We start from the raw sequence: 15,824 nt of genomic DNA, 5'->3' as shown, positions 1-15,824 counted from the left end.
CATGACAGGCACTTTGTATTGAAATATGCTAATTAACCTGAATATCGGCAGAAAAATGCAAAGGCAGGACATCTTCCACAGCCAAATAAATAAATCAGTTTTTATTATGCCCTTCACTTAGGATACAGCAACATGGTACTCCTGTAGGCTAAATAGTCAGTTCATTACCGGCAATATTCATCAGTGAGGCAGTTAAGTAGAATAAATATTGATGCTTCGAGTTGCATGTCGCCTTTAATGATCAAGTTGACAACTTGTGACGAAGCTTGACTCTTGTGGTGTTGCTTTTTGAGTCAAATGTTCTCTTGAGGGTTTTAATGTGACTCATAAATGTTGTGAAATGACAGAGACCTTCGTTATAAACAAGTCTGAGTGGAGAAAGTAGAGTTTTTTGTCATTTTTAGACCCTCCTAGTGACTGGCTGTGTTTCCTAATTCTGAAATGTAGCTGGCACGTGTGCGTCTGCTCATCAAAGCACCGGCTCCTGGACACCTTTTGCCGTGCTTTTGATGGATTTCAGAATTGCTCGAGGTTGAAAGAGTGTGGCCGAGCTGATTTTATCTCCAAAGGCTGGTAATGGTCACCAGGGGCAGTACACATCCTTGTTTGTAGCGAGAAAGAAGTAGAGCATTTGTGACAAAGCCTGTATAGTTATATTTTTATACCTGCTTTGAGGTTGTTTGATGGATTAAGAATGTTTTTCTTACTGTTTTAAAGTGGAAAACCTCTTTGCTGGCAGATGTCTAAGAATAAATATCTTTAGCATCTTAGAAGTCAAATCAAATCAGAGAAAAAATCCACAGTCAGCAGCTAGGTCAGTTCAGTAAACCAGTGTTCCTGCGGGTTGCTGGTCATTTCACCCCTTCGCTTCGTTGGCTGATTTTTTTGTACTGAACGTTTTAAGGTGCAGAAAGGAGCATTTCACACTGCTCACTTGTTGATTTGTACATGCCAGGGGCCGATTTCATACCCACTTTGACAACTAAGTTTTTTTATTTTTTACCTAAAGCCTAATGCATGTAAGTGCAGTTTAGTTTTGTGACTATATTAAATAATTTATACCACAAGTAGGACATTTAAAGAAACGTTGATTTGATCAGGGATCATAATTTGTCATCCTCTGTAAGCATCAACTTGCCTTAAAGGCAGATCAGTAGAACATTAAACAGAAATAGATTAAAATACATAACAGCCAGATATGTAGAAAAGGAGGAAAAATAATCTAAATGAAAAATATAATTGAGGTTGAAAATACTAATAATTAAAAGCATGTTATATACAGCACATTGTGAAATAATTGAAAATTGTCCATATTTCCGTAAGAAAGAAAGGAGAGACAGAGGTGTTGCATGCCTCAAGCGAATTTAATCAGTAAGTGAGAGTCTGAGAAGGAAGGGCTGAGGAAGGGTCTGGGGTTAAACTGAGCTCAGCAGTCTTATGGCATCAGGGAAGAAGCTGCTGTGGAACCTGGCTGGTCTGCTCAGCAAGCTGCGTGGTTTCTTTCCAGACCCGTGACAACAGTTTGGGTCCTGGGTGATATTCTCGGCTCTGGTCCCGCAGTGTCTTTTTGCAACATCTTGAGTTGGAAGAAGTGGTGTCACGATATTTTTTTTCCTGCTGTCCTCGCCACCTTTTGCTGGACCTTCCAGTCAGAGACATGACAGGCGCCCAACCAGACAGAGATGCAGCTGGTCAAGATGCTCTCTATGGTGGCCCTGTAGAAGGCAGTGACAACAGGAGAAAATACACTTTTATCGTCCAGCGCAAGAAGTGCATGTGCTGCTGGGCTTCCTTTGCCAGAGCTCAGGTGCGACAGGACCAGGTCAGGGTGTCTGTTTTCTGCAGCCCCAGGAACGAAGTAGTGCTGACCCTGCTCACTGCTGTGTGCTGGATCATGGGAGTTGTGTCACATAGCTGGCTCCTCCTCCAGTCAATGATCTCCTTGGACTTCTTAAGATTCAAGATGAGGATGCTGGTTTTGCAAAACTCCACCAGGCATTTCATCTCCATAGGTCCATAAGCTGAAGGGATTTTACCACATTGCATTCCCAGAGACCCCCCTCCCCCTCAGCCCCACCCAACTAGCACACAACATGCTTACACACTCAAAATTCAGGACTGTTGGGAAAAAGACTGCAGGAAAAAAGGGGATAGCTTCCAAAAAATGTCAATACCCAGCTCCAACTTTTTTTTCTCCCACATTATTAAATGTTTGCACACTGTAGAGTGATTGCATGCAGTTGAGCTTTCTGCACAGCCTTAAACTAGAAACTCAATTCATGAAGTGAAACACACAATAAGGCTTAATTGCATGCAGACTGATGTTTTTCAAGCCTTCATTTCTGTTGATTATTGCAAAAAAAAATTCACATACAGCCAACTAAAACATTGTACTACATATGTGGGCTTGAGGAAAAGTATGCTCAATACCTGCTTAAAGGTTGTTGTTTTATATGAAAGGTATTTTTAATCAGACAAATGAGCCTCATCCGAGCATAAATTCTAATTTGATGAACGGGACTGTATGCTTGTGCTTCTGTCCTTCCTTTGATGTCCTATAAAGCCCTTTGAAATTTTGTATGAATGGTGTTATATAAACAAAGTAGCTTTTACTTGCCTTAGAAAACTGATGTAGGATGAAATAATTTTTTAAAATTTCAGAGTGCAACTTGGCGTTGGGACAAACTGACCTGGAGCCATTTTTGGGTTGAGCTGCAGAGGAGGGAGTGTCTGTATGTCTGCTGGTCTCTCAGCCAAAGAAGTGGGACTGTTGATGCTCATGCTGTTGTGCTTCTCATCTATATAACTGAGCAATAAATGAGCATCAGTTTGATCTTTTATTAAGCGGCCCTATAGATCACATGAATCATTCCCATTGAAATTGCTCCCGTGTAAAGAAAAGTGATAGAAAATAATAAGGTTGTCAGCAGAGGCGGAACAACTAACAGAAAACATGTTATCAGATAAATCTGTTATCTGAGCCTGCAGCTTCATCACTGTGTGTGGCACAGTGGTATCATTGAGACAAAGAACTGCAGCGGTAATAGTCTTAATATTAAAACTGATCAAACCGTTCCTTATAATGAGCTCAGCTGGCTTTATTTCACGTAACATTAGAAGCTTGGTTGATTTAATATCCCTGAATGCATCTTCAAGTCGTGTGTGGATCAGTGGTTTTTATGACACACAGAACAGAAATGTTCACAGCTTCATCATCTTTGTACATATGGTGCAAATGAATAAAGACAGATCACTGCACCCCATTATAACAAATGGGCCGGATTAGCTTTGAATGTGTAGATTTGTTGAACTGAGTTCAGTTCCTTTGTGTCATTGTGAACGGCCTTACCTCAGCTGAGGAATGAGGGCATTAGCTGAAGGGAATTTGCAGAGAGATGAAAGTGGACATAAATGGACATAAATCCCTGTTCAACTCAAGCTCAGGTGGAAGTTGACAGTCAAACTGTGAACTAATTAGATCTGGCAGAGCCGTGTCTCTATCCCTCTGTGAGGCAGTTTGCTGTCTCCTCATCGCTAAAGGATGTGGCCAAGGTTTCAGAAATCCCTGTCTCGGTCAGATATGCCTCAGGAGATTGTTTTAATGTTTGGTAGTCTCAGTAGTGTACGTCTAAACATCAGTGAATACAACCACTCACAAAGACAAGGCTCCCTGCATTAATTAGCACCCCTGGTAAAGATTTTATTCTTATTAAAAAGCCATAAAGTAGATTTATCTTTTATCACAGTAGCATGATCGCAAACTAGAATTATTTAAAAGTCAAAACATTCAGTTTGTGTGTGTGTTTTTTATGTCACGTGCGCTGCGACGTCTGCCACCCCTGCTGATTCGTCTTTGTACAAATTCCTTTTGTCAACAAGTAAACGCCTCGTCTTTTCAGAGAGAGAGAGAGAGAGAGAGAGAGAGAGAGAGAGAGAGAGAGAGAGAGAGAGAGAGAGAGAGAGAAATCTTTTCTCTTCAGCTTACGTCACTGGTGTGTTATAGGTTTTAGGGCAGGGGTGTCAAACTCATTTTGGTTGAGGGGCCGCATACAGCTTTATCTGATCTCAAGAGGGCCACACGAGTAAACTCATTGCAAGATTAAATAGAACTAATAAATGTGGACTTGTTGTTGATTTTTATATTAAATTAATTTCACTTTTACACAATATATTATGAATAACCTCAGCGTTTTTAAGAAAAGTATGTGTAATTTCAACAATACTTTTACTCAGTTAAACATTTACTTGAGCATTATGCATAAGAACTGATCACAGTGATTGTACAATGTTGAAAAACATTTGTTCACATTTTTTGGAACTTAAAAACACTGTCCTACGTGACAAAATACATCAAACAGATAAAAATTAAGAAATGATTTAAATGTTTCCACACCTGAAGCTTAATCTGCTAATTAAAACACAGCGCCCCTCGTGGACAATATAGGAACTGCATATTTTCAATTAAACGAAGTACCGTACATGTTTTTTTCAATAATTGTTTTATCATTCTCTTCCTTTTATCTCCTCTTTCTTTCACCTTTTGTTTTTTTTTTCTTCTTGTTCTTCCTTTCCTCTCCTACCTTACCATTGTAGTGTCCATATCATTTGAGATATTCCCCACATGAATCATAATAAAACTATTCACATTCATAAATCAAGCGGAGCACTATACTGCTCCACTTGTGAAAGTCAAATCTGATGAGCTCTTTTTGGCAATAAGACAACAATTATTATTGCCACATTGCCAGACAGGACACTGGGGAAAATAATAAAAAAATGTATATATATGATAATGCATATAGCCACAGGGCTGGACTAAATTGTTCGGCGGGCCGGATTCGGCCCGCGGGCCGTATGTTTGACACCCCTGTTTTAGGGTCTGGGGACTGATGGCTCTAGAAAATGTTGATCTTCTGTTGTCAGTTGATTCAGCCTCAGGTGTTAAGTCATTATCAGGTTGTCTTTTTTAAAACAGAAATATTAATAATGATACAAGTTTGAGCAGTATAATACTACCAGTATGTGCAACATTACACAGCTTACATTGCATCTCCCTTTATATATGTATATGTATACTTAAAATGTTTTCATTTGGAGCAAAGTGGAGCTGAAGTCAAATTCCTTGTTTGGTTGCACAAAGGTGCACAGTTTAAAGTAAGTTCGCAATTTAGCTTGATGGCTAAGTGTTGTGTGTACTGTCCCAGCAAATCGTACAGGTTCCTTAAGTAGCTAATGAAGCTCCACAGGGGGCATTAAGTCACTACCCAGCCTGCTGGGGCAAACTTGAAAAGCACGTGAGCCTGAGTGAGGTCTGTGAGAGTTTGTAATCCGGACATGAAATGTGTCCCCCTGTATCAGGGCCTGTTTTCTAAGCCTCGACCGATCACTATAGCACATGTCCTCATAAACCCGAACCAGAGTGCTGTCAGCTCAGTGGGGGTTCATTAAACAGCCCCTCCATCGACTCCCTGCTGCTCTTTCTATCTCACTAATGCTAGATATGCACTTTGCAACATTAGAATGTAAGTGCATGTGTGTTGGAAAAAGCATTACAGGAGTACCATGCCTTGGCATATACGCACGCCAGCTCGCGTATTTAAAGCTTTTTTTTTGTTGTTGTCCGTGTTGGCAGGAGGTCTGCTTCAAGAGAAACAGTGTGAGCGAGTGACCTCAGCAGTCAGACTGAAGATGAGCGAGGACAGTTACCAGAACAAGGCCAAGTGCAGTTTTGGAGCTTAACGAGATGCAGGTTTGGACTGAACGCTGTTTCAAAGCGAATATGAGAATTAATCTCCGACATGGAAACACGTTCCCCCCGCTGTTAATGACTACATGAGACAGAAAGCAGATTTTCCTATCTGCTTCTGATACCTAGCCAGACGTTATATTAATTTAAAAGTCAGAAAAATTGGTGCGTAACATTAATTGATTTCTGTTTTATGTTCAGTCTTACAACACTTGAGACTGTATACATCAAAATTTATTATGGGAGATAAAAGTTATTTATAAGTTATTTTGGTGGTCGTCTGCTTTTTGTTGGGATATTGGCTTCTCTCCTGTTCGGTGCGGTCAGAGTCTTAAGTCGGTTAAATCCCAGATCCAGCTCATCAGACTAACATGACATGCTAAGCAACCATGAAGAGATTTGGGTTTACTCATTCTATCTTCCCCTAATACAATCATTCTAAGCAAGGCCTCCAACCTTACACCATGACACAGTTAGATACATGGAAATGTACTTACATTTGCACTGTCAAAGGTGCCATTTTAAAGTCTCTTTATCTTTCAGATGAAATTTCTGCCTTTATCATAATTACCTCAAAACTCTGTTACAACATAAGTTATACACCAATCAACTGTGCTGCAGAAGGGGCCCAGTCTCTTATTATTGGATTGACTGGATTTATGGGACCCAGGATAGAGTGATGCTAGAGAGAAAACTGCCAAAACACATAAATGATCTTTGAAGAAACATGGATGTGGTTTCCATTGATAAATGTAATGATTTTTTTTTTATTTAGAACCAACAGCTGTTTTAATTGATTGCAAGATCAAACACACTTTGGTTATTCAGCATGGCAATGATCTAAACCACATCAGCAAGTCCACACGTGACTTGCTTAAAAAAACTCAAATTAATGTTTTGGAGTGGTCTAACCAAAGTCCAGACTCACATTTTTGGCGTGACCTTTAGCCCTTCGTTGTGGCTGAGTTACGTTTAGGGTGCAATTACTTTCCCCATAGGACTAGATCCATTTAGATGGCCATTTACCTTTCATAGATGAAACCATCATTTGAAAAACTGAATTTAACATTTCCTTATATTCCTTTGCTATCAGCTTTTCGATGATCTGATACTATTAAGTGTCGCAAGAAACCAAGAAAAAATCATTAATGGGACAAATCGTTTTTCACACTACTGCAAGTAGAATAATTGGAGGCCTCCATGTGGGTTTTTAAATAAAAATAAATAAATAAATAAATAAATAAATAATAATAATAATAATAATAATAATAATAATAATAATAATAATAATAATAATAATAATAATAATAAATAAAAATTAAGGAAACGGAAATGCATTCCCCACTTTTGGTGTAAATATAAAAACAAAACCGAAAGGTTGCATTCCTAGTAGACCCTGAGGCATTCAATGAAAAGCCCAAAGGTCACAGCAATACTCAGTGTTCTGTTTTCGCTAAGCCTCATCCAGATAGATGCTGAAATACCACATATGCTCAGTGCCTCACTGTGCTAAAACTCCCTAAATAGATAATATATGCTATATAGGTTTGTTTTCTTCCAAGGAGAAGCTTCATTGAACCAGATCTTCAGATGCTGAGTTAGGAATTGGAATGGATATGTGAGCTGTCCTCTGACCTTGCGGTGTTAGCAGTTGTTTGGATTCAACTAAGTTTCAATTCAGTTTATTTATATTGCACCAAGTCACAACACGTCATCTCAAGGCAATACAAAGTCAATTCTAATGAATCATGCATGAGTAATCATACAAAAAGAAGCATAGAAACGCTGATCAATGAGTACCTTCTATGCCTGTTCAAATTCAGTGATCCTTATCAATAGCAACAGAAAACAGGCTTAAATCCGAGGCAACCACACTTTCGCACAGTCTTTTCTGAAAACATTTCAACACCTATCCAGAAGTATTTGTCAGTTGTGGTGGCTCACACTTGAGCGACACTTGAGCCTCTCAAGAATTGAAAAGAACTGCTGGATAGGTGTCGAAACATTTTCAGAAAACTGAACAAAAGCGAAAGAGGGAAGATTGTCTCAGATTTAAGCCTGTTTTCTGAGCACCTTCTATGTGAAAAATATAAAAATATAAAGGCAGCACTAGCTCCTTTAGTGGGTTCATCTGGGAGAAAAACAAAACTAAGCAGATAAGCTCTGAGCCAGTTTTCAAGTCTAACACATACAGATCACAGTCACAGTAATAGCTCAGCCAATAGCTAATAGAGAGACATAGGGTTGCACACTGAAATAAAGAGCTATATGTATTAACTATAAAAAGAGAACATAAAGTTGTTGCCAGAATGAGACTCAGCCAATAGCCTCCCAGAGAGTAAACCTAAAATTAAAAGTTGAAACAATAGCAAATAATGCAAGTTGGAGAGTAGTAGGAGAACATAGCAGAGTAAGTAAACATGGTCATTATGGCCCCTAGGAACCTGAGCCCTTAGCAGCATAACTAAAGAGATAGCTCGGGTTAACCTAAGCCAGTCTATATGCTTTGTCAAAAAAGAAAGTTTTAAGCTTGGTCTTAAAAGTAGACAGGGTGAGAGTTGGTTCCACAGGAAAGGAGCCTGATAACTAAAATATCTGCCTCCCATTCTACTTTGAGAGACTCCAAGACCAATAAACCTGCAGTTTGAGAGTGATGTACTCTGTTATGAATATATCTAGCAATCAGATCTCTGATGGATGATGGAGCTTGATTTATAAGGGCTTTACATGTGGGGAGAATTTTGAATTATATTCAGGATTTAATAGGGAGCCAATGAAGCTAAAATAGGAGAAATATGAGCTCTCTTTTTAATTTTCATCAGAACTTTCTTTGTAAGAGCCACGTCACTCTTGGGGAACTATGCTTTAGAATTCACTATGTTTTTAAAGGGACACTTTAAACACAAATGTGGTTAAAGAGGCCCGAATATACAGAGAATACAGAGGAATTAAGAGCAGGAACAAGAGTGTGGGAGGAAGGGAAGGCAGGGACATTGGGTCATGGAGGCTGGGTCTGGTCGGACAGCTGTTGCACCGAGAGTTTATCTGATTAAATCTGAACATCTCCGCTGTGGGAGGGTGGGACCCAGTTAAATTATTGCCAAACACACACACACACACACACACACACAAACAAAATTGCACAGCTCACCTTCAGCTGTATTAACACAATGGGCTGGAAAAAAGGTAGGAATCCACAAAACAAATAACAAGAATAAAAGGCATCTGCTCAGCAGCCAGACAGAATTCATAGCAAAAACATCAGACCCCGTCCTCATCAATTGCCCACTACAGGCTAAGATATATACTTTGATTTTGACATGCAACTGGACCTAGATATTTGCACACAGTATATTCGTAAACAGACACACAATCTACTTTCTTCAGTGTTTCACATTAAATCAGATGACGCTTTTTCTAGAATTATTTTATGGCACAAGTGGCCTTTATTCACATTAATCAGCCAGGAAATGAGCAGAGACAGAAGGGATGAAGATATGCAGCAGAATTGATGAGGTTGGGATTTGAACCCTCAAGGACCAATATTTGCTACATAGTTTACCAACACACTTTGCTGTTCACCCCCCAGGTTGGTTGAATGACTTTATTGATTTTTCTTTCTTTTTCACTGTCTTCAGTTTGAAAGGTTTCCAAACATTTCCACAACATTGCCCTTAAACTGCTCTTGTAATCCTTTCACAAATCTCTCCCGATGGTCCGCTGGAATTTTTGTCCAATTCCTCTTGAGAGAACTAGTGTAGGGGACTCAAGTCTGTAAGCTGTCTTAGACACGCAAGCACCTTTTCAGGTCTACCCACAAATTTTCTATGGGACTACGAGAAGGGTCTTATTTTGGGCACTCCGGACATTGACTCTGTTGTCCTTCAGCCACTTTTTAACTAATTTGGTGGTATGTTCAGGGTCATTTATTAGACCAATTTGTGTCAAAACTTTGAAACGTCTCCCTCTTTCTTCCAAATGGAGCGATGGTCATTATGGCCGATCAGTTCGATTTTAGTTTCAACTGACAGCAGGACACAAATGAAAGTAAGTATGCAAACTGTAATCAGGCTTTTTTATTTATTTTGGGGTTATGGATTCTTCCATCCTGAGCATACTTTTTAATTTATATTTGCAAGTATATATTTGAACAGATGAATGCGGCACATTCAGGCTGCTGAAAATTGTCCCTGAGCATGAACCCGATTTGTGGAGGTCCACATTTCTCTTCCTCTAAAAAATATCTGTCTCTCATTATTCAGGTGCTTAGCAAATGGAAATAATTTTGGTAATCCTACCTGACCTAAAGCAGGAAAAATGTCATCTGATTAAATATCAGAGCTATAGCTTATGTGTGTTTTACACCGTATATCCAAATATCTAGTTCCAACCGTTAATGAAAATCTAATTTAAAGTCATCCTGGATCATCTTTAAAGATTCAGATGTTTCTGCACGCTCTGTAAACCTTTCCATATAGGTAGGATATACCATTTGTCTCTTTATTTATAGAGCACGTTGTAAGTCCAAATTTCTACTCCAGTGGTTGTTATATATACCGATGGCTGGAATAGGAGTAACACTTCAGCTCGCCAATTCCCGCCTCTTGAGGGAGCCTTTCATAAATGGAGTCAGACAGGTGAAACTCTAACCTATTTAACAACGGTGACACATACAGTAGCTCTTTCAAAACCATTGTTCATGAAAAATAACACACTGGTAATTTTAATGCAGTTTCCCCTAATTAGATGTTGAGGCGCAGACAGGGAACACGCTTCAGTCTTTGGTGACGTGATGTTGGCAGTGGATCCTTCCGCTGCTCTGCTGCACAGACGCAAACGTTTTGTGGACTTCTTGCCTGTGCTGTTTCTGGGATGCTCGATCAGACTTGGCATCTGGGGAGCTTAAAAGTCCTTCTCAGGACCCTGGGCTCCCGGTAATGTTGCATGACCTGTTTTTGCCATGTGAGGTGAGGCGTTATCCTGCCCTGGGAAGATGTTTGTGTCTGACACCACTGCTGCCAGAGGGGAGCTGGGATTGCTCATGTCGAGGGTTTCTCGTTTTCGGTGTGATGAACCTCTCTTTGAGTCATTTTCTTCCTGCAGCTGTTTGGTGTATCTTGTATTAAGCCACATGTTTGCATATTGAGGTGAATAGTCATACTAATTTCAAGCTTTTAATGATGCAGTTGAACTGTTTTTTTTATGCTGGGAATGATTATTATACAACATGCAACTGATGTATAAAACAATGGATGCAGAGGGTTTAAATGATTATCATGCTCAAAGTTATACCTAGAGCCCCAAATACTTACAGACACTACCAAAAATATTTGGACAAACATCCCTTAGCAAGTTGCACCTCAGCTACATGCTTTTCTAGCCATTAAAAAGCTCCCATCATAATCTTGGCTGAATTTTTGACCCCTCTCCTTGACAGAATTGGTTGATTTACTTCAACAGACCCAGCTGTTAAAAACCTTTTACGAACATGCAGAACTAGTGAGTTTGGGGCTTTTGGAAGGCCATAGATGATGCCAAATCTCCTGCTATTTCCATTTTAAAACAAGGACCTTTTTTAAAGGTGTTTGTAGTCGTACTAACCATTACTTTTTGGTAATTTGATAGGAAGAAGGATGGAGAGAGAAGGAAAATATGCTATAAATAGCAGGGAGTCTGGAATGAGATTGAAATCATTGTGCTGTTGCAGCATCCAGTTGTGCTCAAATTGCAGATCTGGTCCAATTTAGAATCAGAATCAGCTTTATTTGGCAAGTTGGTAGACACACACACACACAAGGAATTTTATTGAGTTTCAATTTGCCTTCAATGAAGATATTTTAAATATAAAAGTGTAAAAAGAATAGTTATGGAGAAGAGGGTTTTTTTTTTGCATTATACAGTGTTTTTACAACAGTGGAAGACCATGTTGAATCAGTGCAAATAAGCATGGTCTCGATCTGACTCTGACTTTTAACAGCCTGGTGGAAGAAACCATCTCTGTGGCGGCGGGTTTTAGCCAATAGCTCTTTTAGTGGCAACCTGAAGATTGAAGTCTAAAAGGTTTATGTCCAGGATGTGTGGGGTCTGCAGAGATGTAAGCTGCCTTTTTTTCTCACCCTTCTCAAAAGAGTAATCTTGAGATTTAGCTCTGAATAGCTTTTTCTTAGTTTTTTGTTCTTTAATGTGTTTTAATTATGCACCAATTAAAAATTATACTAATGAACAGGAGGTATCTTTTTTTATATATTTTTTTTATTGTGCAGTTAAAGTATATACAATGCAACTTTTTATTCTTTATAAATGGATATAAATGAGTTTATGAAGGATACCTGTGTGCATGTTTTAACATCAGTGCAAAATGCATCTCTATATAACTCTTACCTTTTGCTTATGCTATTTAGACTTATTTTCTTAATCAAAAACTGAATTCCTGCCAAACCTAAATGTTGTTTTTTATTATTTTTTCAAACTCTAGAAAGCGTTGTCAAATATTTTCCTACACTGCTGCAACCCAGCCCCCATCGTGATCGATAGCCCTGGGCAAGCAACCATAGTTCACAGCAATTATGTATAGCCTGGATCCTAATTTCTATAATCTAATTAAATTTTGTTCCCAATTTTTTCAATTATTGGTTAACACAGACACTATGTCTGCCCTCCAGGCCTCCCACCAGACATTGCTGACACGACCAAAGCCATGACAATCTCCCACCTTTTCACTCCTGGCTGCATTTGACAGCAACGTTTGCCGTTGTTTAGGCGAATTAAATGGAGGTGCATGGTTCAGGAAACACTCCACGTGTTGAAACCCAGCAGAGCGCTGAGTCTCTGCTGTGGGGAGATTTTTCCACTCTGTCAGCCACAGAGATATCTGCAGCTCTTCCATCCTCCTCCTGAATCAATTTGAGCGCAGGCCTGTTTCCGCTGATGCCATGTGGGCTCTTTCACAAAAACATATTTTGGGACCTCGCTGGGAGCAGCGGCGATGTTCATACGTGTCACGCAGGCCTCTCCTCGTAAGTCATTTTGATGTCCAACGTTCGCGTTGTGGTTTAAGGTTGGTTCAAACTTTAATAAAATACATTTTCAGAATCGTTCGCTGAAGGACGTGCTGTTAAGATCTGATGCTAAATGTAAGCAACTAGACATTTCTCAGTGCCTTTAACGGCTGGCCGTAGTGAAATGAATTTCCCAAAACAAATTTACAAAGAAGAGACTTTTAATGCAGAGCAACCATGTGCTAAGCTTTTGAACATTGTTTAGTCACATAGTGCTTTGCAAAGGCATTTACAGTCTAAAATTGTAAATTAAAATCCAGTGCAACCAAATACCCTTAAAAATCTCCTCATCGGTAAATGAAGTCCACACGTGTGTAATTTAATTTCAGCACAGTTGAGAACAAATATGGAACTTTTTTTGCCCTACAATGTTTGGCCCCCAGTTGGTTCCTAGTCTATCTCATGGCCACACGGAGACACACAGGAATAGCAACCATGCAATTTCATTTAACTTTTAGAGAGACCCCTTAACCTATAGTCAAGGTTTTTAACTGTGGGAGGCAGCTGGCGTACCCGGAGAGAATCCACGCATGCACAGGGAGAACATGCAAACTCCACGCAGAAAGACTCCAGGCCAGGCTTCAAACCCAGCCTCTGTGTTAGGATGGCCCATTTAAAGTCCGGACCTAAATCCCATGGAGAATGCTCGACGAAATGGAAACTCATGGTCCCGAAAGAGCTCCGTTCAATCTGACCTTGAGATATTTTGCAAAGAAGAATGAGCAAAAATGTCTGTCTCTTCATCGGGCAAAAGATGGTTTGACAAAGTATTCACAGAGGGGGTGAAGACAAATGTACAGCACACCTTTTAGATTCTTATTGACAACCGTGTGCTTGATTGTCAAGTGTAAGAGACGTAGTTGTTTTGCTTCTACTTCGCTATTGTGCCCTACTTTGTGTCGTCTGTCTGATAAAAATCTGATGCGATACATTTCATTTTGTGATTTGTAATATGACAAAATGTGTAATATTTCAACAGGACTATCACCTGTTGAAATACCTTCTAAATAGGATGTTAACTGGGATTTGAATTTAGGCGTAATATTGTTTAATAAAGCAGATACATATTAGAACTGCTACCTTTAAAGACCCAGTGTTAGATCAGTCTGTCTTCTCTCATCAGATATCCTCTATTTTTCAGCAGCTTCTACTTTTGGCTCCTTTATTGAGGCGCGCGGTGAGAGAAACACAGAACTGCAGAGCAGCATTTTTTCTCCCCCTAAGATGGAGTGACATTTACGCTGAGTTTAACTCAATTCACCCTCAGCCATGATTGCTCCAGGTGTGAATCAGGAAAATTACAAGTCATCTGTTTTTGATGTTAAGTGGGTGGGCGCACCAGACCAGCGGCGGTTCACCTCCTTCCTGACTGCTCTCGTCTTCCCCACATCCTCCGCTTTTTCTCCTTGAGCCTTCCTGCTGAGTCAAGAAGGAACTTTCTGCCTTGTAGAAGATGAAACCCGCCTCAAAATAGAGTTCTTTCAAGTCCTGTGTTTTCGTCGCCACATTGAGAGCGCGTTTGCGCTTAGGAACAAACTAAAAGTGCTGGTGCATTCATGAGAACAAAGTTACAAAGAGCTCCTGTCACATTTCTCCTCCCTGTTCCGCAGGTACACTAGAGCGGTTTGACCGAAAACATAGTCATCTCGTATACAAAAGAAATAACAATGCAGAAAAGTACACAATAATCTGGAATTCAGCAACTTTCCTGACATTCTTGACAAGACTTCCTGTTATCAATACCAGACTGTTGATAGGATAAGCAAGAATACAGTTCAATGCTTTGTACCAAGGGGAAATAATATTTGTTGAGCATATCTTTTGGGTAGAAATTCACGGCACCCATAAAAGCCATGCGGGCACAAAGAACATGCAATAACCTCTGAACAGCACATAAAAAGTTAGTTTCCATATAAATCATGTAAAAGACTGATTTTTTTTTTCTCTGCAGAACAAGCAGAGAAAGACGGATAAACTCATAAAAGCTGGATCCATATCTAAAATTCTTGTTTTTGGGTGATAAAAGGTTTTTTTTTTTTCCATTGCACTGTGATAATTTCCCCAACATCCTCTTCCTTTTTGAATCACTTTGAACACTAAAATAACAAATTGTTAAGAACTTTTGAAAATGTGCACGTTTCCACTGGAGCGCATCTCTGCTGATGAGCCCCAAAGCTTTGAGATTGTGAGGCTTCCTTGCCATCACCCTAATCTTTAGCTCCCTCCACAGATTCTCTATCAGATTCAAGTCAGGTCTCTGTTTTAATATTACCAGAGTTTGTAAAATCAAAACTTTACTCTAACCTTAATCTGAATGTATGGATAATTTGGTGCTTGGCTGTATGTCTACACCCTTTCCTTTGTTTTATCCACTGCATTAAGATTATATCTATTGATATCAGTTAAATGCTGTGTATATCCTCATGATATTCTAAATTTCTGCTAATTTAAGGACTATTTTACGCTGTCTTTAATGCTGAGGCAATCTGGCAGAGGTGCTTGCCACTGAGGCAGCTACCCCAATGTGACATCATGAGCCTTTTTCATCCTTTGGCAGGTTTTGGGCTGGCTTTGGCTATACATTTTAATTCTTTTTGTGCCAGCTAACTGTCCTTTAGTCTCCAAATGGTGTTCTGTGGCCCTAATTACCTTATTCATTGCACAGAGGTGCATTGAGATCTGGATTTTAAAGGATGGCTCAGAACCTTTAAGTCTGTTTCAGTTCATTGCTTTACGAGCTGGTAATACCTTACCCAGAACCCTTCTTGGTGTCTTTCTTTAATCTAAATCCAAAACAGTGTTTTTTTCTGAAGGTTGACTTCTCATTCCTAAAAACAAAATGCTACAGGGAGTTTTTAAAAAGTGCTTTGACTCATTTCTAACTTTAAACAGTTGTCGTCTTTGCATTGGATGTTTATATAGACGGAAACTGATCTTATGATTATTAGATCGGAGGCCAACAAAGATCTTCCTGAATGAAACACATGCTGAGAGAGCAAGATGTGGTGTTTCTGATCATA

The sequence above is a fragment of the Fundulus heteroclitus genome, chromosome 1, assembly GCF_011125445.2.
Source record: "Fundulus heteroclitus isolate FHET01 chromosome 1, MU-UCD_Fhet_4.1, whole genome shotgun sequence".
In the NCBI taxonomy this organism is placed as follows: domain Eukaryota; kingdom Metazoa; phylum Chordata; class Actinopteri; order Cyprinodontiformes; family Fundulidae; genus Fundulus; species Fundulus heteroclitus.
Note: the sequence above shows the minus strand (reverse complement) of the source record.